This window comes from Ictidomys tridecemlineatus, chromosome 12, assembly GCF_052094955.1.
Source record: "Ictidomys tridecemlineatus isolate mIctTri1 chromosome 12, mIctTri1.hap1, whole genome shotgun sequence".
In the NCBI taxonomy this organism is placed as follows: Eukaryota; Metazoa; Chordata; class Mammalia; order Rodentia; family Sciuridae; genus Ictidomys; species Ictidomys tridecemlineatus.
In genome coordinates, this window is record NC_135488.1 from 105,729,758 (window position 1) to 105,751,632 (window position 21,875).

Sequence of the window (21,875 nt, forward strand, 5' to 3'; positions counted from 1 at the left end):
GGGAAGCCAACCAGAGAGAGGGAGAAAGGGCAAATTACTGGGAAATTAAAAACCTGTGTTCAGATCAGAGTGGAGGGTGTCAAAGCTCCCTCTCCAGAGGACTTCTCCCAAGGCTGGGTCATGGAGTCGTGAGCCTTGCTGCATGCATGACAAGCCCCACGTGCAGGCTGGCCATTCCTCTCTGGTGTCCTAGCACTTGCCCTGACCCACCCAGGGCCTCCCAAGGGAGGGCCCAGCTTCAGCCACCATCCAGACACCTGTGCCTTCCTGCTCCAATGGGATCGCTGGGAGGAACTCCCCTAGGGATCCAAGCCCATGTCCTGAGCTGGCATGTCACCATCCTCATCCTCATCCTCTGGTTACTGCTTACCCTCTGCATTCAAGCCCCAGAATTCCTGAGAACTCAGGTCAAAAAACACAATTATTTGAAAACTCAGATGAAGTAGCTCTCTGTTCCCTCGCTTTCACTGTGGCTCTCACTCCTCTTCAATATCCTTCAAGGTCTGACTCAGAAGACCCCTCCTCCCAGATCCAGAGCAGAGTTGTGACTAGGGTCCCCGCAACACAAGCTGAGCAACGTCAGACAGGTGCAAAGTACTCAGTTCTCCCCTTGACTTAGCAAAGAGTTTCACTCCACCCAGGAAATTATTATTGAAAACCCCTTAAGTGATGGGCACTGGGATGTGGGATTTGTTTCTGTCCCCAGAGATCCAACAGGGTGGTGGAAGGATACGCATGCAAAAAACATCCATAAGAGAGGAAAAGGAGAGAGTTGCTGGCCAGAGACTTCCACAGGCACAGGCTGAGAGGGACTCATGCAGCTGATGGATGGAGGTGAGATGACTTGGCAGAGACATTTGAGAGAGGTTTTGAAAGACAGAATTGCTTTGTCTTCTACTGTTTTGTTAGTTAGGGAAAGAAGTAGTCCCCAAGAGGAGGAAAGCATAAACATGCCACGGTGTGAAGCATGCTCAGCTCTGGAGTCCACTTGGGGAAAGTTTCTGTGTAGAAGACCACAGACAGAGTGGTTTCAACAACAGAAATTGATTTCTCCCAGTTCTGAAGCCTAGAAGTCTATGACCGACATGTTTAGCGATGGCTCCTTCTGAGGCCTCCCGCATGGCTCGCAGATGGCCTTTCCCCTAGGTGCGCTTGCTAACCACCTCTTCCTTTAAACGCACCACTCAGGTCTGGTTAGAGTCCACCCTCACAGCCTCATTTCAATATCTTTTCATCCTTAAAGACCTTATGTCCAAATTCCATCCCATTCTGAGGTACTGGACTAGGGCTTCCACATATGAATTTGAAGGAGACTCAATTCAGTCCACAGCACACAACAGGCCCAAGGAAGAGGGGTCCACAGGGTACAGGCAGGAGGAGCAATGTGGCGGTAAAACACGAAGAACCTTCAGGTCAGGGCAGATTTCAGAGACCTATTGAGTACAGATGAATTTGTTTGGCCTTTCTGCTATGGGTCAGTGTTAACAAGATATGCCCCTTACTCTGCTGCGTGCTACCAGGTATTATGTAAACCAACTTGATCTGTGGTCAAGCTTGCAAAACCAATTTCTTTTCTGTAGGACCTGCCAGGGCCCTGAAGTGTGCCAATGTGTATCATGCCTCCCTCAGAGTATGTGTGACCCTCAAAGCTAATTTTTAAGGAACATCCATGAGACAAATATCACATGGAAAGTACTGTAGGAATCACTGTTGAAAGTCATGGGGAGCCAGCAAGGATTTTAATCTTTGAGACTATTTGCATTGGGGGTGCAAAATCTTGAGGTTGGTGAACAGTCAGAAAAGGGCTGTTCTGGAAGGTGGGGCCTCCAGGGGAAGAACAGCACAATATCTGGACAGAGTTCCCTGAAATCCAAAAAACCTCCTTGCTGCCTTACCAACTTTCTTCCACTCAGCAGGTATGAATTAGGACCCTGTTGTGTACAGGCACTCTTGCCTGCCTGTGAGTTTCCCTATCTAGAAATCTTCCCCTGGAACCCAGTTTACTGTCCCTCACTGGCGGTGTTTCTGGATAGGCTGATCTGTCCCAGTGGATGGAAGAGTTCCAAGAAATATGAAAACAACAGCAATCAGAGGCCTGATGCCCCAGCCCCCCTCTTTCTCTTTAAGCATTTGCCAAACACAATGCCAAGACCTAGGAATTTAGTAGGGTGGCCGGGATGCTTGAGGTGCCACAAGGCTGGCTGAGATCCTGCTACTCCAAAGCCTATTTTACTCAAATGGAGACCTTCCTGGTACAAAGACCTCTATTTGCCAGTTCCCACTGGCCTCAGGCACAGCTGGGCTTGTAGAAACATCCCTGGAGGCAATTATTCCTAGGAATCCACCACAAGATGCAGACCCAGTTGGATCCACAGATCACACCTGGCCTGAAGAGGCAGGCGTGGCAGAAATTCACAGAGCTTTTTCTTCCAAATGGAGCCCAACTTCTCTCTGATCCTTTGGAAATAAAAACAAAAGCTTAAGTACCCTGCTTTTCCCTACCACCTTCAAGCCAATGACTTTGAGGCTCCCAGGTGGCACGGAAATCTAAAGAAGCATCAAGTTCCTGAGTCACATAACTCCCTGTCAGTCTGTGCCCAAAGCCTTATAATGTTCAAATGGAAAACAGAATGATGGAACCCACCTACTGAGGCAGACAATTTCACAGGTGAACACCTTGCTGCAGTGGGGCCCTGCCTCGTGCCCTGGGGAACTCTCAATCCTGGCTACTGTCTCTGCTGCAACCAAGGAGCACCCCTCCCTGGGCCTTAGTTTCCTCATTGGTAAAATAAACCCTAAGAGTCCTTCCAATTCCACATTCTACAATCCTGTACTCCTATTGCTGAGCATATGTAATATTTATTTTGGGGAAAAGGGGATTATTTTTTTAGGCCTTGAAAGTTTTAAGCTAACAGTAATTTTGGCTGATGTCACATGAACTCAAAAAAAAAAAAAAAACAAGACTATTGCTTTCATGTACTTTTTAAGGGGAAAAGTGAATGATGATTTGGGAATTTTCCTGTCCCCTAAAACACATCTTGAGCACAAACCTTCTTTCTCAGTTTTACAAATAATGATATTTTGTCCAAATTAATAAGGGAACAACTCCTTTCAGAATGTAGATGCCCACAATTCTTAGAGAAAGGGCTCAGGGAAAGCAGGGGGTGAAACAGGAGGCAGGTGAGTCTGTCTGTTAGAGATCCACCTCCAGCCCCAGAAGTCTGGTGCTCCCCTGTAGAGCAGTCTCAGATGACCATCCCCTTGGGCCCCAGGGAAGCATTGAGCATAGGGAACTCCTCACCTGCAGGCCTCATATTGCTATCTGGGGCCATTGCAGATAGTGACAACTGGCAATTTGACCCTTTAGGCCTCACCCCAACTTTCTTTCAGCTTCAAATGCAGGCAGGGCTGGTGCTGGGTTGGGGCTGGAGTGCTCTGGGGGAGACACTGGAGTTCTGAGATACCTTGTGGTACCAGCAAGTATGAGCTTAACTATGATACTTTTTGGAAGACAATTGATTTGGAATCACTTCAGATTTATGTGGCTCATACTTTCAAAAGTTGCTACCGAGGACCTTGGTCCCTACCTAATGATTTACAATTTAATCTTGAGAAAATGCTTTTGGGAGACAAAGAACGGAACAGGCGTTTAAAGCAAACTAGAGTCCCTTGGGTAACATCACCCAGGGTCCTTAGAACTTCATCCATAGTCTTAATTACAGGCTGTTCTATCAGGTAGGCTGGGGACTCACCAGGACACAAGCACCAGGTGTTTCAGACCTCCGAGGAGGACGACGTTTGCTGGTGTGTAGGCCAGTGGCTCTTGGAGGCCCAGGAGCTCTTTACATGCTTTTCTGATGTGGGCCAGGAAATTAAGGAGTGTCCCCTTTGTTTCTCTATGCAACTGGTCAACACATTAAGTCCCAGGAACAAACCTAAATCCCAATTGTGAATTTCTAGGTCACAAAAGGACATGGATTAATCAGGCTATTTACAAAACCCTGTCAACACACGCCAGAGGGAGCAGGCCAGCCAGTGCCAGTGACATTTTGTGGGTTTCTTGTAGCATGTTTTGACCATCCTTTTCTTATTAATCATTCAGATCCTCTTCATGTCCTCTAAAACAGGATTCTGTCGTCTGCTCACCCGCTGAGGCTAAGTAATCCAAGACACATGCCTGGAGCCACAAAGGGTGGGACGTCCCCAGGGCACAGTTCCACCACAAGAACACAGCACACAGACACAGCAGGCATGCCTCCTGCAGATGCCACAAATCATGTACAGGAGAAGCCTCCCCTGGGACTCAACCCCTGGGACTCAGCCCTGGAAGCCTGAGGCTGTCCCTGCAGACCCATCTCATCCTGTTCTCGGCACAAAAGGACTGCTGAGTACAAGAGCATCTGACATGGCAAGGCAGGTGCCACCCCATTTTTGGTGTTAAGAAGCTGGGGCAGAGATGGAAGCATCTGGCCCCAAGTCACAGAATCCTGTTTAATAGTCAATAACATTTTAAAGTAAAATCGAAGACAGATTTCTTCCCCTGTCCATAAAGAGGTTCTTCCTGGCCAGAGGAGAGACCCAGTGATCTTGGCCTTACTGCACCTCTAACACTGACTGACCTCTGCCCACTATCTGTCTCTTCAGGTTCATATGGTCAGGGTCCGGTAAAGCTGCAACCTTGTTATGAAAGCCACAATCTGACCACGTTTTCCTTGTCCCATGTGCACTCCTCAGGTTCTACGACTCAGCAGTGCCAGGCTGAGGTCAGCTTGTGCTGGCTTCTGGCAACCAATCGCTGCTCACTTTTCTCTCAGAGGCTATGGCTACACAGCTCTGCTTTTAAATATTCATGTTCCAGGCAGGTGCTTAAAAATTAGTATTTCAAACTTGTCCACAGGAGCCTGGTGGATAGGCTCATGCCTAGAATTCCCACCAATCAGGAGGTTAAGGAAGGATGGAAAATTGGAGGCTAGCCTCAACAACTTAGCAAGACCCTGTCTCAAAATTTAAAAAGCTGAGAATATAGCTCAGTGGTAGACCACCCAGGGTCCAATACCCAGTAACAAAAAATGCAAACACCAAGTGCCACAAATGAGGGCTTGTTTTCTCCCTTTTATTTTTTTCTTTTCTTTCCTTCCCCTTACCCACAGAGAGAACGTTTCTCAGCTTATGAAGGAGAATCACTTGGACTTCAAAATTCCACTTCTCAGGACTCTTGATTACAAATAACAGACGCTGACAGATAAACGTGGAGAGAAGTGGATTACTAGGTATTTTAGCCAGCTTTTTTGCTGAGAGACCCAACAAGAACAAATATAGAGAGGAAAAGTTTATTTAAGGGCTCATGGTTTCAGAGGTCTCAATCCATAGACAGCGAAGTTCATTCTTTGGGGCTCCAGGTGAGGCTGAACATCATAGCAGGAGAGTATGGCAGAGGGAAGCAGCTCACATCATGATCAAAAAGCAGAGTCTCCTCGATCGAGATTCAAAATATATACCACAAGGCCACGCCCCCAATAAACCACTTTCTCTACCTGCCACACCCCACCTGGCTCCAGTTACCACTCAGTTAATATCATCAGGGATAAATTCACTGATTCGGTTGAGGCTATAACCCAATCATTTCTCCTCCAAACATTGCATTGTCTCCTCCTCCTTGCATTGCTCACACATGAGCTTTTGGGGGACACCTTACATCCAAACCACAATACTAGGAAAGATATCAACCAACTGGTTTACAGGACCCACAAGAAATTTGGAGAATGAGGATCAGGTATCAGGCTGGAATCCCCAACAGCAAGGTAGAACATGCCAATTCATGTCACAGAATGCTCATGTCCACCCTGCTGGACATTCATCTTAGTCTCTACTACCACTGGGCACTGAGCCCTGGACATGTCTCGCTTCTGCTAGAGAAAATTCTAAATAGTTCCTATCTTTTGGCCTCCCTTGCTCCAGTTCTAAAGAGGTGATTTTGATTGACCGACTGGACGTCATGTGTCTGTCATCCCTATCAGTCAGAGTCACAGAGAACAATTCCCTGGCCATTCTGCTTCTGTGGCTGGAGACAGGAGGCTCACATGATCATTGATTTCCTGAACTGACAAAATACTGAAAATGCTCACCACAGGAAAGTTGCATTCAAGCCTTTTGGCTGCAGAGTTGATGGGCCCCAGGGTAATCAAAGACCCTGCCTTCAAATCTCTCTCTCACCCTGACAAAAACTCTTCCCACTCCTCTCTGTTGTAATTTTACAGTTGGAATTTTCCTGTGGTCAATCAGATTATTCTCAGAAATAGAATCACCTTCCCCATATCTCTAGGGCTCCAGTGGCATCTCAGTCACTCACACCTCAGTGCGGATCAGCTTAATCTATTTCCCACCTATCTCCTTGATTTAGTTCAACTGAGAGAATGGGAGTAACTTAATCATATGCATTGGTGGAAGAGTTAAGCATGGATAATAAAGAACAGCAGGTAACCCAAAAAATATTTCCATGTGGTTCCAGGATATTACATATGAGTCATTAATTATACAAAGGAATTAGAATCGCCTATGTAAATCGTGACCACACAATAGATGGAGGCAGGGATGCCATAGTCCTTAATTCCAGGAGTAACATGTAACTATATAGATTATAAAATCAATGGTACCCCATGGAGTTGTGCAATGCACAGTGTGGAGAGGACTTGATAGAGGATATTCAGACCTTGATAGAGGATATATCAGAGCAGGAAGGGAAGATGGTGAGAAAGAAACAATAACTAAAGATCATGTAGATTTGAACAAAGCACTTGGAAAAGACAGTACCAGATTCAATATATAAAATTTATATACACAACACACAATCACATATACTAAGACATTCTTACATTCATCTAGACTCACACTAATTCACATAAAAAGAATCAGAGAAGGACCTGAAAACTTGCCAGTATTTAATTAAGCTCATGGAAAACGACAAGTTCAGATGGTGTGATTAGTGGAGGATGGGTGGGTGGGCGGAAGGAGGGGCTGCTGGCAGACAGGTGGGAAGAAACAGAGCTGCTCATCCATGTGGCCTTCAGTCTGCTGAACCTCGAGGGGCTGAGAGGGGAGAAGCACATGGCTGCTCTGCTCCCCGGAAGGCATGTTCCCTTAGAGCATGTGAAAGGAACTTAGAGAATAACAAGCCCCCGATGCAGGAAGGCTTTGGTCTCTAAGTGATCCCACATTTTCAGCCTGTTGTTGATTTTAGGGAGAAGGGTGGAGGCAAATCGCTGCTCCTTTTTCTTTCAGAGGCTATGGCTCCACAGCTCTGCTTTGGTTTTCTATTCACCCCAGGAGAGACAGCATCTGAACTCAGCCAGGTCCAGGCCACCCAGAAAGGCCTTCTAGGGCCTGCTTCAGGAGGCCCATCAGTCTCTTCCTAAGCATGTTGTCCCAGGAGTTCTTGGGTCCACTGGAACCAAGTGAGTCCAGAAAACAAGTCCTGTGTTTATTGTCAGAAACCCTGAGCTCTCGTCCTGCTAATACCCAAATCACACACTGGGCTGAGAGCCCCTTCCCTTTCTGGGTTCCAGAAGGAGGAACCCCAGCTGTCCCTCTTCCCCAGGCATGCCACTGAAGCGCTCGATGGGTACCTCCCAAGGCCTGTGCCTGGACCTGTAACTGTGTATTCCCAGGCAGCACCAGCCAAGCAAAGATTCAAGGCCCTGTGTTCCCATGTCCCTCCTTCCTTGACACCTCCCAAGAAATGAGTTACCTCAGGATCAATCCAAGCTCCAGATGCATGCCATGTCAGGGGGGAAGGACCTCACAATGACTTGAACATGGAAAATGACCACAGGTAATTAACTAAAGAAAACAGACATATATTTTATAATATATTTTTCGGAAAAGGCTTTTTGAGCACAACACAAACCCTCGATATCCATAAAATACAAAATCAATCCATTTATCTAAATTTTACTAAAGAAGAAAAATACCAAAGAACACAAAGAAACAACAGTAACATTAGTGAAAAGATAAATGAAAACCTACAAAAATTCATATTTGGAATTCATATCACAGGTAAAAGATTAATTTCTTTAATACTCATACATATCTTTTGAGGTGCAAGAAGTCTAACACATAGCCTCACTTTTCCTGCCACAATTCTTTACCAACAAAGAAGCAGGCAAATCAGTATCCAAAAAATCAGCTTTGTTACTGATGAAGCCATTGAAGAGTGTGACTTCCTCCTAGTACTGGATCCCAGAATAAAGCAGGTCTACTCATCAAGTCATGAGCACATCTAGAAGCCTGCGGACCTTACCTGGAAGGCATAGGACCTTTGTCTCTAAGCTTAGGGCATAGTCAAGGGCCACCAAGTTTGCTCCACAAGCAGATTCCTAAAGCAGGCAGACAAAAATACCTGAGCCAGGCACACAACTTCCTCCTCCCAAATTCACCCACAATTAGAGTGAATGAGTGGAAGAGATCAGAATGAGACAGGACAGGAACTGATGTCCTGTCACTTGTAAATATAAAGCATGGACAAGGGAAATCCACACACCCCAACACACACAACTTCTAAGTGCTGAGAAATCAATAGAAAATAATAATACAATAGAAAAATGGGAAGAGGAAATGAACAGACTGCATGGAAAAGGGAATTCAGATGTGCACACAAATCTATATATATTAAAGATGCAAAATCACTTAAGAATCTAAATTAAAATCACAATGAAATATTATTATGACTTAGCAGATGGTACAAGTTGTCACCACACTTTATTGGTGTGAGTGTAGGGCAATTGGCATTTTCATACATTGCTGGGGGGATCCCACAACTTTAATAGAAGACAGTGAGACAACAAGTATCAACAAGCCCACTTGTATATATCCATCCTACTAATTTTTATATGTTATTCATTGCAACATTGTTCTTATAAAAACAAAAGATTGCCATCAACCCAAATGTATAGCAGTTGAGAAATAGTTAAATAAATTGAAGTATATCAGCATAAGGAAATATTATACAGCTATAACTATGTTTAGGCAGTTCTGCATGTTCTAACATGAAATGATACTCAATATATGAAATATAGACACATTTTGTATAAAATAATAGCAATTGTTCGAAAGGCATAGGCTCCTTGTAGAAGTTCATGTAAGTAGTTATTAACACTGGCTGCCTCTGGAAAAAGAAACTAGGAGAATTTTCTCTTTGAATTTAGATGAGGTACATGCATTATTAAAAATCAGCAAAGAGAACATGTTTGATTCTGATCTGGTTTTAGGACTGAGAATCCTGGGGTAAGATTAAAGCTCTTTCCTGGTAAGATCAAGACCTCCTCAGCCTACTCAGCCTAGACCTGGCTTCCCAGACCCCAGATTGAATGCTTGTACCAGCCATTTGAGGATAAATGGGAGAAGGCTCCTGCATTCCTTAGGAAATAGGGGTGTTTGCCTCTGGCTAGTGCATATTTCTGATAGTGCTACTGACAGTTTTCTTCCATGAAGCCAGACCAGGCCAGGCCAAAGGGCCATACAAGTAGAGGAAAGATGAGCAAAGTTTGGTCACAGTGTGAATGATCCTCAGGTTCTAGAACATTTCAGCAAACTCAAAATCAGTCATGATTCTAGGCTTTATCCATTTCCTCCCTCATCTACTCTACCCATGCTTCTTTCTTTTACTTTGTTCTACCACCAAAATCTCCCCAATTAGAAATCCATTCCATTTATCTCTAAACATTACAAGAACTCTTTGCTTTAGATGAGGAAAGTTAGGCTATCTGACCTTCTGCACTTAGTGTGAATTTTCTTTATTAGATACCTAATTGCCTTGAAGGAACAGAAAATGTGCAGGTTTGTGTGGGAAGAGGCGACTTTTGGAACTGAGGCATTAAAGTGAAGAAAGAAGACCATGTAGGCCACCAAGATGGTGGATCTGTACAGCCAGAGGCCAAGATAAACATAGGAGGCGAGTGCAAAAGACACCTTGGGCAAGGACAAAACTTGCCAACAAAAAGGATAGGCCTGCTAAATTAATTTTGGTTTAGCTACAACCCCAGCCCTTTTTATATTTTATTTTGAGACAGGGTCTCACCAACTTGCTGAGGCTGGCCCTCATCTTGTGATCCTCCTGCCTCAGCCTCCCAAGCCCCTGGGATTAGAGGGTTGTACCACCATGCCCAGAGGGCCTGCTAACTTCTTGAGGAAGAGACAGGCAGTCAAGGAAAGGGGCCTGCTAAGAATGCTTCTTTCAAAGCTCTAGTGAGGACCAGGAGCCTCTAAGTCCACAGCCTCCTGACTGCTTTCTTCCCAGCTACTGTGGCAAGTGTTGAAATAACCCTCCCAACTAGTGAACTCAGAGGAGATCACCCTGCAGGAAACCACGGCAGAAAAGAACTTGTTCACACTGGCCATTCATCAGTGGGAAGCCTCAGGCCTAGAGCCCCACCCCTAGAACTGCTGATACCAGGGGTGAGCAAGCACCAGGAAACATGGCCCTGGTGGGAGCAGGAACTTGCATCACCACAGAGGAATCAGAAGGAGCCACTGAAGAAGTCACGGGGTGTACAGAAAACACAAGCCAGTGCCGCACACCTCTGAACTGGGGGTCCCCCAGACACATGCATACCTAAAGGACTGTACATGGGCAGCACCACTTCAGACTTGTCTGGCCCCTGTCATCTCTCATGGTCACTGAGTGAGCATCAGAGCAGAGAAGGGGACATGGCCTCCTCTCAACACAGTGCACTCCAGAAATGATTCTACTGATTTGAGTAGATTGCTTGTCAGAGGTCTCTGCTCTTGGGTATGCTATGTCCTCTTCTGTCCAATTGATGTCCTGTATATACCAGAAGTTACAAACCTTAAAAAAAAACAAAGTGGGGCAGGAACTACAGGGCCTGTTCTGTACCATAAATGTTTGGAGTGTGAGTATCAGGGGCTAACAAGCTAGAGAGTGTGTGGCCATCAAACACTCAAGTTCAGATTTTCAACAAACATCATGCTGACAACACACCCTCTGCAGTCTGTAAGCTTGCCAAGTCTGGCTCCAATGAAAGCTAAAATTCAAATAGAAATAATGGAAACAAAAGCACTTCAGTTAACAACCAGAGACTTCTCTAAGATAGATAGAGACAGGAGACAGAGAGAGAGAGAGAGAGAGAGAGAGAGAGAGAGAGAGAGAGAACGGCAAAATCCTTGCAACAATCCCATGAGGGAGGGACTACATTATTCATTCTACAGGTGAAGGATATTAGTGGGCCACAAGGATATTAAGCAGCTTGCTCAAAGTCACACAGCTTATAGTTCGTTTATTCAGAACTTGAACTTAGTTTGTCTGAAAATGAAAATTGGGCTGCTTGTGAAAAACTACACTGGAACTAGGTTCTCCTACACAGGGTATATTCCTATAAAGTAGCCTGAAATCCTGAGCACATACCCAGGGAGAACAAATTCTTGTCAAGAAATTCCCTTTCTCCTTGGGGTTTTCTGTGTGCCTTAGCTGGGTAATTGACTTGTTCTCTGCTTCTTTTGTGCAGATGGACATGGTAACCAATGAAGGCCGAAGTCTTTCTGATTTGAAAGCCAAGGTTTGGCCATGGCAGGCCAGTTGCATTATGCTGAATTCTGCCACCTACCAGCTCTGTGACTATTATCAGAATTCTAGGCCACAGGTCTGATTCTGAGGATCCAAATCAGGTCCATCCACTCACCCCAAAAACAAAACAGAAAAGGTAATGGTGAAAAGCATGAAAGGAACTTTAGTCAGCACAGCTACACTGGAAAGACAAGGGGACCCATGTCTTAGCCCTGTCTTCAAGGGACTGACAGTCATCCTGAGGTTTCATATAAAGGGAAAAGAGGACATGAATTAGGGGTTTGCATACTTGGAGGCTCTTCACAGGTGTCAAAGCAGGTGATACTGATCAGGTGTGGTGTGTCCATCATTATCTCAGGATGGGTCAGGTGGGAACTTGTCAGAAATAAGAAATTTACTGTTGCCCGAGAGGCAGTTTTGACTTAGAAGATGTTTATCCATAAGACCTGTTGTTCCTGCAATCCAAGGAGACTCAGAGCAAAGTGAACAGATGCAAATGGAGGCAGAGATGCCAAGTCTTTCATCCTGATTTTAACCACTCATTGGACATTTGCAGGCAAAAGTGGAGAGGCTAAGTACATTTCACATAGTCTTGGGAAAGTCCCCAAGCCAAGGAGGTCATAACTTGTAGAAAGGTATGAATAGAGGAAATGATGACTTGGGCTCCTCCAGGTCCACAAGACAAAGTAAAACCAGGTCATGGGACTTGTCTCAGTTCAAACTGTTACAATTATATATATATATATATATATAATATATATATACATTTATAAACTGGATGGTTTAAATGACAAATATATATTTATCACAGTTCTGAGGCTGAGAAGTTCAAGATAAGGCACTGGCAGACCCAGTATCTGGTAAAGCATTGAAGGTCCTCTTCTTGGTTTGCAGGTGGGCACCTTCTTGCTGAATCCTTGTGTGGCAGGGGGACATTCTAGTTTCTTCCTCTTCTCATAAAGGCACTAATGCCATCATGGGGCCTCTACCCATGTGTCCTCGTTCAAACATAAATTACTTCCCAAAGACTCTACCTCCAACACCACTATATTGAGGATTAGAGCTTCAACATATGAATTTGAGGAGAACAAAAATGTTTTATTCTTGGGCTGGGTATATAGCTCAGTTGGTAGAGTATTTGCCTCGCATGCACAAGGCCCTGGGTTCAATCCCCAGCAACACACTCACTCACACACACACACACACACACACACACACACACACACACACACACACAAATGTTTAGTCCATAGCAGGGCTGATGAATGAGCACAGCCCAGCAGCTGCTGGACAAGGCATGTTAAAGGAGCATACCATGCTTATCTCACACCCTCAGTACAGCCCTCCCTTCCCCTCCTTCCCATCTGACCACCTGCTTGCTGGCTAAAGGCATGTATTGTAATGATGGGGAACCTCAGTGCTCTCTTCCAAGTCTCCATTCCCAGACCATTGCGTAGCCTGAGCCTTCACACCCATTCTTCAGGGAGAATAAGAACTTTGAGCATAAGCCAGAGGGTAACTGGAAACCCTTTACTCTTGTGGTTCCTAGATTCACCCCCTGAGGACCTGCATATTCTAGCTTGTTATTGTACTCATTTGCTAAAAGCCAAAAAAAGAACTTGCACCTGAAAAACACTGAACTTTGTTTGGTACTTGGAGTTCCAGGGTGTGAAACTGGAGGTTGATCCTCTCCTTCTGCACACGGGAGAGGGCTGAGGAATCAGAGAAGCCGCTTTCCAAAGCACACAGCTGGCCCTGGATATCTTCCCAGCTCTGCTGGAGAAGGAAGGGTGGGCCAGACAACCAACGCCTCCCCAGGCCAGGGTCCAGCCAGAAGAATCTCTCAGCCCCAGGTCCCTTTCAGTCCCAAGGCCTGACATGCAGGTTGGGCAGAAGTGATCTGGCAGTCTGGAGCCACTGACCACTACCAGCTGGTGGTGGCAATTTAAATCTCTCTGATGAGCATGGCTCATTACCATTAAGATAATTCCAATACCCAAAAGAAATGTATAAATGATCAGCAATCCATGTGTCTATTGCTGCTCAACAAGCTACCCAACCTGACAGTTCTGAACAACCAACATTCAATATAATTATTTCTCACAGTTCTAGGGTTTGACTGGGCTCAGCTAGATGGTTCTCCTTCAGGTCCCTCAGGGTGAGGTAGAGGCTAGGGCAGGAGACATCATGGAGTCTCCCTCACCTGCACACTTCCAACATGGCTGGGCCTCCTCCTTTTAGTCTTTATTAAGGTTCTGCTCTGTGATGGCAGATACAGGGGAATGAAGAAATTTAGACCATGCTGTCTTTCCTTCCTCACTTCAGTCTCACTCAAGAAATGGTGCTCCAAAATTGAGAAGAACTAAAGAACCATAGGAGTTAATATGAGGCAAAGAGGATGAGAGGAGTTGATTTCAGCTCAGAGGAGTGATCCACCAAGGCATCTCACGGGGATTGAGGCATGAACTTGATCCCATTGGTGCTAACTTTGAAGCTGTCATTTTTCCATAGCTGTAAACAGGTGTGTTCATGTTGTTTGTGACTGTTCTGTCTTGATGTCAAAGTAAGGGAGCAGAGCAGGTGATAAAATCTCACACACGCACACACACACACACACACACACACACACACACACACATGGAGCGTGGGGGGAGGCAGGGTAGATCCAGGAGGGACTGACTTCTCCCTCCTCACTGTTAATACTTTATTCTCCCATGGGGGGTTGACGTTGACCTACCTGAGAGTAGCTGAGCTGACTGGAGCTTGCACCTGGGTTGCAGGGAACAGAGCTAGCACAGGAGACAATTTCCAAGGCATTTGGGGGCTGCCACAGCCAAGGGGAAATACAAGCCAAATCTTTAGATGGTGTTGAGAGTCACCCAATCTTGGCAAGCTGAGCTCACTGGAGGAATCCAAAACATATGAGCTGGCCTGAGAGTTAGAGATAAGCCAAGGTCATAGATGGGCCAGAAGTGGAGGTAAGCAAGCTCTCCACCATGAGCAAGGCAGTGAGGGGATGGTGTACTTGGTTTTTCCTTTGTTAGACTTCAGCAGGGATGTCTCTGCATGAATAAGACCATTTGCAAGACAGCCTGTTAAAATAACAGCAGTCTCAGGAAGGAGTCACGGAGTACCTCTGTGTGACATGTACTCTGCTGAACACTTGCTGAGCATTCCTTTAGTCCTCTTTTTAGCCCCATATTTTATATGAAGAAACTGAGGCTCAGAATCAGGAAAGTTTTGACCAACAATTAAGTTTCAGAGTCAGGATCTGGAGCCTCAGCAGTGTAACCCCTCCTGAACAGGTGCTGCTGCCTGGGCCATATCAGATCACACCCACAATGGGCCTGTGATGTTGGTAACTGTTTCCTTCCTCTCTCATGGGAGTGGAATGACTTGCCTGGAGCCCAGTGGAGCCTGTGCATGGCAGAGTAAGGATTAGAGCCCATTCTGATTTCAATCCAAGCTCTTTCTCTGCTCCAAAGGCTGCTATTTGGGCATGGAGATTGGGGCTGGGGGTCCTCCCCTTCATCCCAGACTGGCCTGGTACAGAGTTAAGGAGAAAAAGAATGCAAAACAGATCTCACATCACCCCAGAGGGGAAAGAAAGCAGATCGTTAACAGAGGTGAAGGGCAGGGCAGGAAGCAATGCAAACCATATACCATATCCCATTTTTACTTTAAAAAAAGAAAATAACCTTGTAATTTTTTTTAAATGACCTGTCCTGAAGGGGGAGTGGAGCAGGTACTCCCAAGAACTGAACACCTGCTTTCCTCACTGCTTGCATCTGCTCTCTGGCCTGGCACATGTCTCCTCTTCCCAGGGATGTTTTAAAAGCATCTTCCTAGCTGAGTCCAAAAAAAACATTCATTTCTATTATAGAAAGAGGCTCATCTGCTAGCCTGGACTTGTGGGAGAGCCCATAATCCCTGTGTTTTACCCCCTATTAGCCTTGTTCTCCAGGAAAGAAATGTCCTGCTCTTTAAAGTTGAGGCCATAAAATTGTGACAGCTCACTTGCAAACAGAGATGATTCTGGAACATGAAACAGCCTTTCAGATAAAATATACAACTCAGGTGTGGGAGTGAAGGGCTGGGGGTCTTAAAACTCAATCAGTTGTTAGTTATGTTTTTGTTTTATGGATATAGCCGGGCTGTTCCCTACTGTAGAGCCTCACTAATTCCAACATTTTGGACATATTTCCCATTAGCCCTTTATTTGAAATTTTATGCTTCCCCTCATAAAAACCTTCAGCAGATTAATGTTCTTGGGATGTTTATTTATAAGTACAGCTGGTCTCCCTTCAAGTTGTTTTATTGTTGGGTTGCCTGAGTGTGCCCTTTGTGTAGCAGCAAAGGGGTGGACCGTGACTCGGTGACCAGCGTTATCTCAAAGAGATGAGGAGATGCCCCATGGGGGTGAGATGGGGGTGATGGAGGACACGGACATCAGATGGTCTTTGAGGCCTGCAATGCAGAGCCATGGGCAGCTTCCTTTTTCTGATCATCCTCATGCATATTCGGAGCCAAATGTGTGTGAATGGTAGTGGGGGACCCAACCAGTCTTCCTGGTCTCCCAGAGGGATCTGCCCTGTGGACTCTTCTCTTCCAGAGTGAATTTCCTTGACTTTGTTCAGGCAGTAGCTATTCTCCTTTGAGCTGAAAAGGAGGCTCAACTTCCAACAAAGATTACCAGTACTACTGCCATCTTGAAGGAATGAACATCATTTCTTTTATAAGATGCATGATAATCAAAGGTCTTATACACTTCTAAGTTTATACCACTCTTCCCTCCATATTCCTGCTTCATTAATTTTATCCTAAAGGTAAACAATACCATTAAATTGTTAAAGCCAGGTCTTTATCAAGTTTGTGTGTGTGTGAGTGAGTGTGTGAGTGATTTTACTGAGGGTCACCAGATTGAATGTTTTCACTGTACATTTGACTTCCTGGGGCTCATGCATTATAGGAAACTCTTTACAACATCACTGATGAATATTACCTCAGCCTCTGTCATCTTCCCCATGACTGTGGGCAAAGTTGCCCTCTGACTTTTAGAAAGTTCTGCTTTCTATTGTCCTCTTTTCATATCTTATTAGTTTCACCCCAGCCTTCGGGGGCCACATATTCTATTCACTTCCTTGAGCAATTCAAGGATCATCACTGGCCCCTTAAATCATCCAGTCAATCCAGCCAACATATCCTAGTGCCCTTCCGTACCAAGTGAGAACCCAAAAGAGTGTTTGCAAGTTCCTTCTTCTTTGAGTTGATCTGTTCTTCAAGGAAGAAGCTTGTCAAACATGTCAGCCATTAAGCAGTTATGAACTCTTGGAAAGGCTGATCTTTGAACCCATGCTTCTAGGCTCCAGGGAGAAACATCTTTTATCATTCAGATATCTTTCAATTGCATAGACACTGTTAGAGGCAGAAACATTGAAGCTAAAAAACGAAGAGGAAAAACCCTCACACCAAGTGGCAAGAGATTGGCATTAATCTTGCTCTTGCTTTCAGAGATCTTTGGTGATGTCTAATAGCCCCAGAGAATACAATCCAGGGGTTACACATTAAAAACCATTTATATGATCTTTAGAGAAACAAATGTCTTGGCCTCTTTTATATTCTCCAAGAGTCTTTCACCTCTTCACTCTTTCTTCAGTGCTCAAAGGTCCTCTGGGCCAACCCCCAAAAGCCCAGAAATCAAAAGGAAACAAAGATATAAACAACTGTGGTCATGACATCAGGTTATTTAAGGGAAAAGATGTACAGTTGTTGGAGTGGATAATATCTTTAAAATACTGAAGATTTTAGCAAAGATGTAACCCTGGAACCTAAAAACCTTCCACTATATCCATGGTTAAATACAAGGCTCTGGGAAATCTTGGAAGGGCAGAGATCTATCCATCAAGATTGGGGTCTGGATCACACCATACTTTAGGGCACTTGGGGGGCCAAGTCAGTAGTGCATGGCTAAGAAAATGTTTTCATTTATACATAAACCTCACTTCCACCTGCCTCCACCTACCTGGGACCAAAACTGACCAAGTTTCCACACCACAGTTGCTCAGGAGAAAGGTATCCTTCCTAGGAGAAGCCTAGAAGCAAAGCTGGGCCATTGGCTGTGCCATCTTCACTGAGTCAGGCACTCCTTCAAGGCCAAGAAAACCACCATAGGAGAGGACTGTGACTTTGGATGCACAAGGAAGACTTCCTGAAGAAGAAGAGACCTGAAAAAGGAAGGACAGTCAAGAGCCTGGGGGATGGGAATGGGAATAGCAGGAGACAATGCTCATTCGTCAGCAACATATTTGTAGAGGGAGGAAAGAACAGGCTCGTTGCATAAAATTTTCTAACTCAGAAGACTTGGTACATGTGAATGTCTCTGCTTTCCACACCTGAGCAATCCCCCTCATGCAGGACTTCAGTCCCTAAGAAACATCCATGATCCCACTAAAAGGCTGGACTCTGTTTTGCTCTTTCTTTCCATGAACTATATTCACCTCTGGCCCTCCTAGAGCAAGGCAGCACCTTAGAATCCCTGACTTTCATTTAAGGAGAAACAGAATCTAGAAAACTCCCTCTTCCAGACGACACAATCATGATACTGGGTTCCTTGCTTTTAACAAGGAGTAGAACTCCCACTCAGGCTCTTAGACCACAAGTGGCAGCTCTGGTGCTATGGAGCCTTAACTAATGTGGTCTCCACCAAAATCAGATGATTCACCCAACTCACAGCAGGAGGGAGAGGTGTGTGCAGTAATGGAGAAATCAAGAGACCAATCAGTTGCTGTTCCTGCAAAGAAAAACCTTCCTTCCAGAATTGTGTTTGGATGCATGAGAGGTACTAGGGACAGAGTTCAATATATTACTTCCAATGGCTGATTTCACAGACAACCTGAATGTCAGGGCCTTTTGCTTTCTTACACCACAGCTTGAATCACAGCTTGCTGAGCAGGAAGAGACTATAGACCATCAAATCCTTCCCCTGCTGCTGAGAAGGCCAGGAGCCTGACGGAACCTCCAGATAAGGAGAGGCTTCCCTAAGCCAGGACTTGGAATAAGGCATGGTTTCCAGGAAGAGGGCCCAATGCCCCCTTTCCCAGACCTCAAACCTCCTTTATTTCAGCTCAAGTGTCTCGTACTGCTGGCTGCATTCAAGTCCACTCAATGAAGGTACGTAAGGCCGAGAAAGTTCTCATAAGGAAGACACACAGAGTTCAATTTGCCTTTGAGCAATGATATCCCTCCAGCTCACTTTGGAAGAATTGACTGTCTAGTTGTATAAGGCTAACTGATGTATCTTTCTTATGAGAAAGATGACACATGAAAAAGAGCTAAGTATCAGTTCCATGAGTAATACACGTGCATATATTTGTAAGGGAGGAGGCATTACTTCATGAAGTCCAATACAGATATTAGTATTGTATATGTTCTGTATAACTTACCCAACTTCTAGGGCTCATAGCACCTCCAAGAGGGTATAGGCAAAAGGTTGGTGGCACAAGACCAGAAGGAAGGGAAAAGAAGGACATGTCTTTTGGGAATCTACCGAAAGGGGCTGCAGCCCCTAGATGGGGCCTAGCAAAACTACAGGTTGCAGGTACCCACCTATCTTGCTGTCTCTCTTCTCCAGGAAGGGTCATCATCTCCAGGCTTGGCATCCTGGCTGATAAAGCCCCTTGTCATCTGAGGGTAGCCTCTTCATTCTGGATTCAACTCCTGACCTCAGACTCCTAGGCATGTGCTCATGGCCTCTCCTTTAACTTAGCCATTCTTGTTCTGTGTGGTCATTTTTTAAAAACTCAGGTTGTAGCATAAGTTACAAGACTGGAGCATTTAATTTTATTTGTCTGATTTTTGCCCCAAAATCACAGAGCATCCACTATATTGTCCCTTTAATATAGATAGGCCTTGAGAGTTATCATCCCATCCCATCCAGATAGATTTTTATAAATATGATCTTTAAACTATATGCTACAAACAATGGATCTGTGTGGGCCTCACAGGACAATGGAAGGACCAGGTGATGTCATTAGTGAGGAGAACTTTGTGAATAGTTGCATTTGGGGCATGCTGGAATTGCTAATGTGATGGTTCTGACCAGGCCCCTACTCCCTGCTATCTGGACTACAATGGTCACTTGCTCCTGCCATGAGGGCCTCCCACCTGACCTACAAATCCTACCTGTAGAAGTTTGACCAGAGGAATTCTGTGGGGCCTTGAGGAAGCTGCTACATCTCACAGGGGCTGATTCTCATCTGTTCAATGAAGAAATTCCAGCGTCGTCAAAAGATGAGATAACACTGACTTCCCTTCCAGTCATGTTCTACAAATCACTGGTCTTGTTTTATCCATTGATTCCCTGCGAAAGACAACAGACTCTGCCAGTTTTCAGGCATAGATGACCAGACCTTTTCAGCGGGTGCAACCAGATCTAAGTAGGACATATAATATTCACTCATGTGAAAACAGTCACTGGGCAATGTAAAGGACCAACAGCACCTCCCTTGCAGGTTCTGGGTTGCAAGAGGTGAAGGGAACTCCATGAATTCTCCAGGTCATGTTTCACTTTAGATTAGAAGAAAAACCGCAGAAAAATAAACCGTGTCAATCAGCCCTGCTGTGTAAACAAGGGGTTGGTGATAAGTCATGAGACAGCTTACATTTCTTTATGGAGTAGCCAATGCTGAAGATCCAAAACCAAACCTTCTCTTTTACGGTTATTTGGCAAGGAAACAAGGAAAGCTTTTGTTTTACCTCTGGGAACTGCTACAGTCAGCCTCTTGCTCCCCAAATAGCCTCTCTGAGCTACATATCATGGTTCTTCTTCTGCCTGGAGCCTGTTCTGGAGTCCAGCAATGGCCTATGGTGGGTTGGGGTGAGGATCTAGGAGGTCTGGCTCCCTTGACATTTCTGTCATCCGAAGTAGGCCTGAGATCTCCTCCTTAGGGCCCTACTAGCCCCTAAGCCACCTTTGTGCCAAGTTTTAAAAAGTTGGGGGGAAGCGGGGGAATCTTATCTTTAGGATGCACTTCCAACTTGACAGGCAGTCAGAGCTATTTGCAAATTAGAAAAAGGTACCCCTACCTCTGGATCATCTGTCAGCAAACTTTTTCTATCAAGGATCAAATAGTAAATATTTGGAGCTTTGTGGACCATAAGGTCTCTTTCACAACTCAACTGAGCACAGAGAAACAACACATCAAAAAATGGACATGACTGTGTTCCAAAATATTGTTATCTACAAAACCAGGTGGTGGAATAGATTTGACTCATAGGCCATAGATTGCCCCCTTGCTGTGAATGGATGTGGCCCAGCACCAGGGCTGGCAAATGGAACACAAGGTAAACCTTATCCACTGCTCATCCTTTGAGTCTGGGTGCCCTTATACATAGTCTACACAACCCTACATGGTGACTCTACCCTTGAATACCAAAGATGCAGGGGACTTAGAGAACAGACTTCTTGGACCTGGGATGGACACCCCATGAGTCTCAGTATCTTTCATCACCCCTTGGTTTCTATTCCAAAAGCCTCCAGATCTTGAAGTTGTACTGTCAGAATGTCAATGCCTACAAACTAAAAGCTCTTTCCCATTCCAGTGAGCAGCCCGAAACCAGTGAACTACACTCAGCTTTGAAAACCAGATTTCTTCTATTACTTGAAGAGATAAAGACAAGTTCTGCAAAGACAGGAAATCCGACTAAGCCAAAGCATAGTGCTTCTCAGATGAGCAAAGCCGCCTGTCTCCTGAGACCTCTTTTTTGGCAACATGCCAATTAACCAGTAAATAATTTCTTAGAGTGGAACATTAATAAAAGAGTTATTTCAGTATATTTACTGATTTTTTTCCCTTCTAGTCACCCAACTAGAATTAAAATATGGTGGTGGTTTCATATAAACCATAAACAGCCCACAACCTTGCAATATAAGCAAAGTCTACAGAAAGTTCATTTCTTATGGCAGCAACAGTAGGACCCAGGAACATGGTTCTGACCTTAAGTGGAATGTTCTGTTATATTACTCACTCTTGCTTTGACCTTCATAAATATCAAAACCTTACCATCCTGCTCCCCGACATTTAATTCTTTCTTGTCATCTAAGAAGGCCACATTTTGTTAGAAGGTCGCTTATCATTTATAACTCTAAGAGAGACATCATTTTAATGAAGCTTCCAACTCAGATGGAGTAATGAAATTGTGGACAAGATTACAGCATGAGCTGGCCTGGAGATGATAGAGGCACTTGGACACTTAGCCAGGACTTTGTGGGATCAGACCAAAAAGAAAAAATAAAACAATG

General features: G+C 44.9%; 2 long non-coding RNA genes and 1 other non-coding gene across 3 annotated transcripts in view; 2 read left to right on the plus strand and 1 right to left on the minus strand.

The window, feature by feature from the left end:
* LOC144369616 (uncharacterized) overlaps positions 1 to 19,970 on the minus strand; it is a 53,261-nt gene extending 33,291 nt beyond the window's left edge. Inside the window, exons 1-2 of the long non-coding RNA XR_013429407.1 lie at positions 19,757 to 19,970; positions 17,598 to 17,799 (exon numbers count right to left, since the gene is read on the minus strand). This is a non-coding gene — a long non-coding RNA (uncharacterized LOC144369616). The remainder of the gene's footprint in view (positions 1 to 17,597; positions 17,800 to 19,756) is intronic.
* Positions 12,687 to 12,762, plus strand: Trnaa-cgc (transfer RNA alanine (anticodon CGC)). The gene has a single exon. It is a non-coding gene; the product is annotated as a tRNA-Ala (tRNA).
* Positions 18,538 to 21,409, plus strand: LOC144369617 (uncharacterized). The gene is made up of 2 exons (XR_013429408.1): positions 18,538 to 18,745; positions 21,176 to 21,409. It is a non-coding gene; the product is annotated as an uncharacterized LOC144369617 (long non-coding RNA).
* The last annotated feature ends 466 nt before the right edge of the window (positions 21,410 to 21,875 follow it).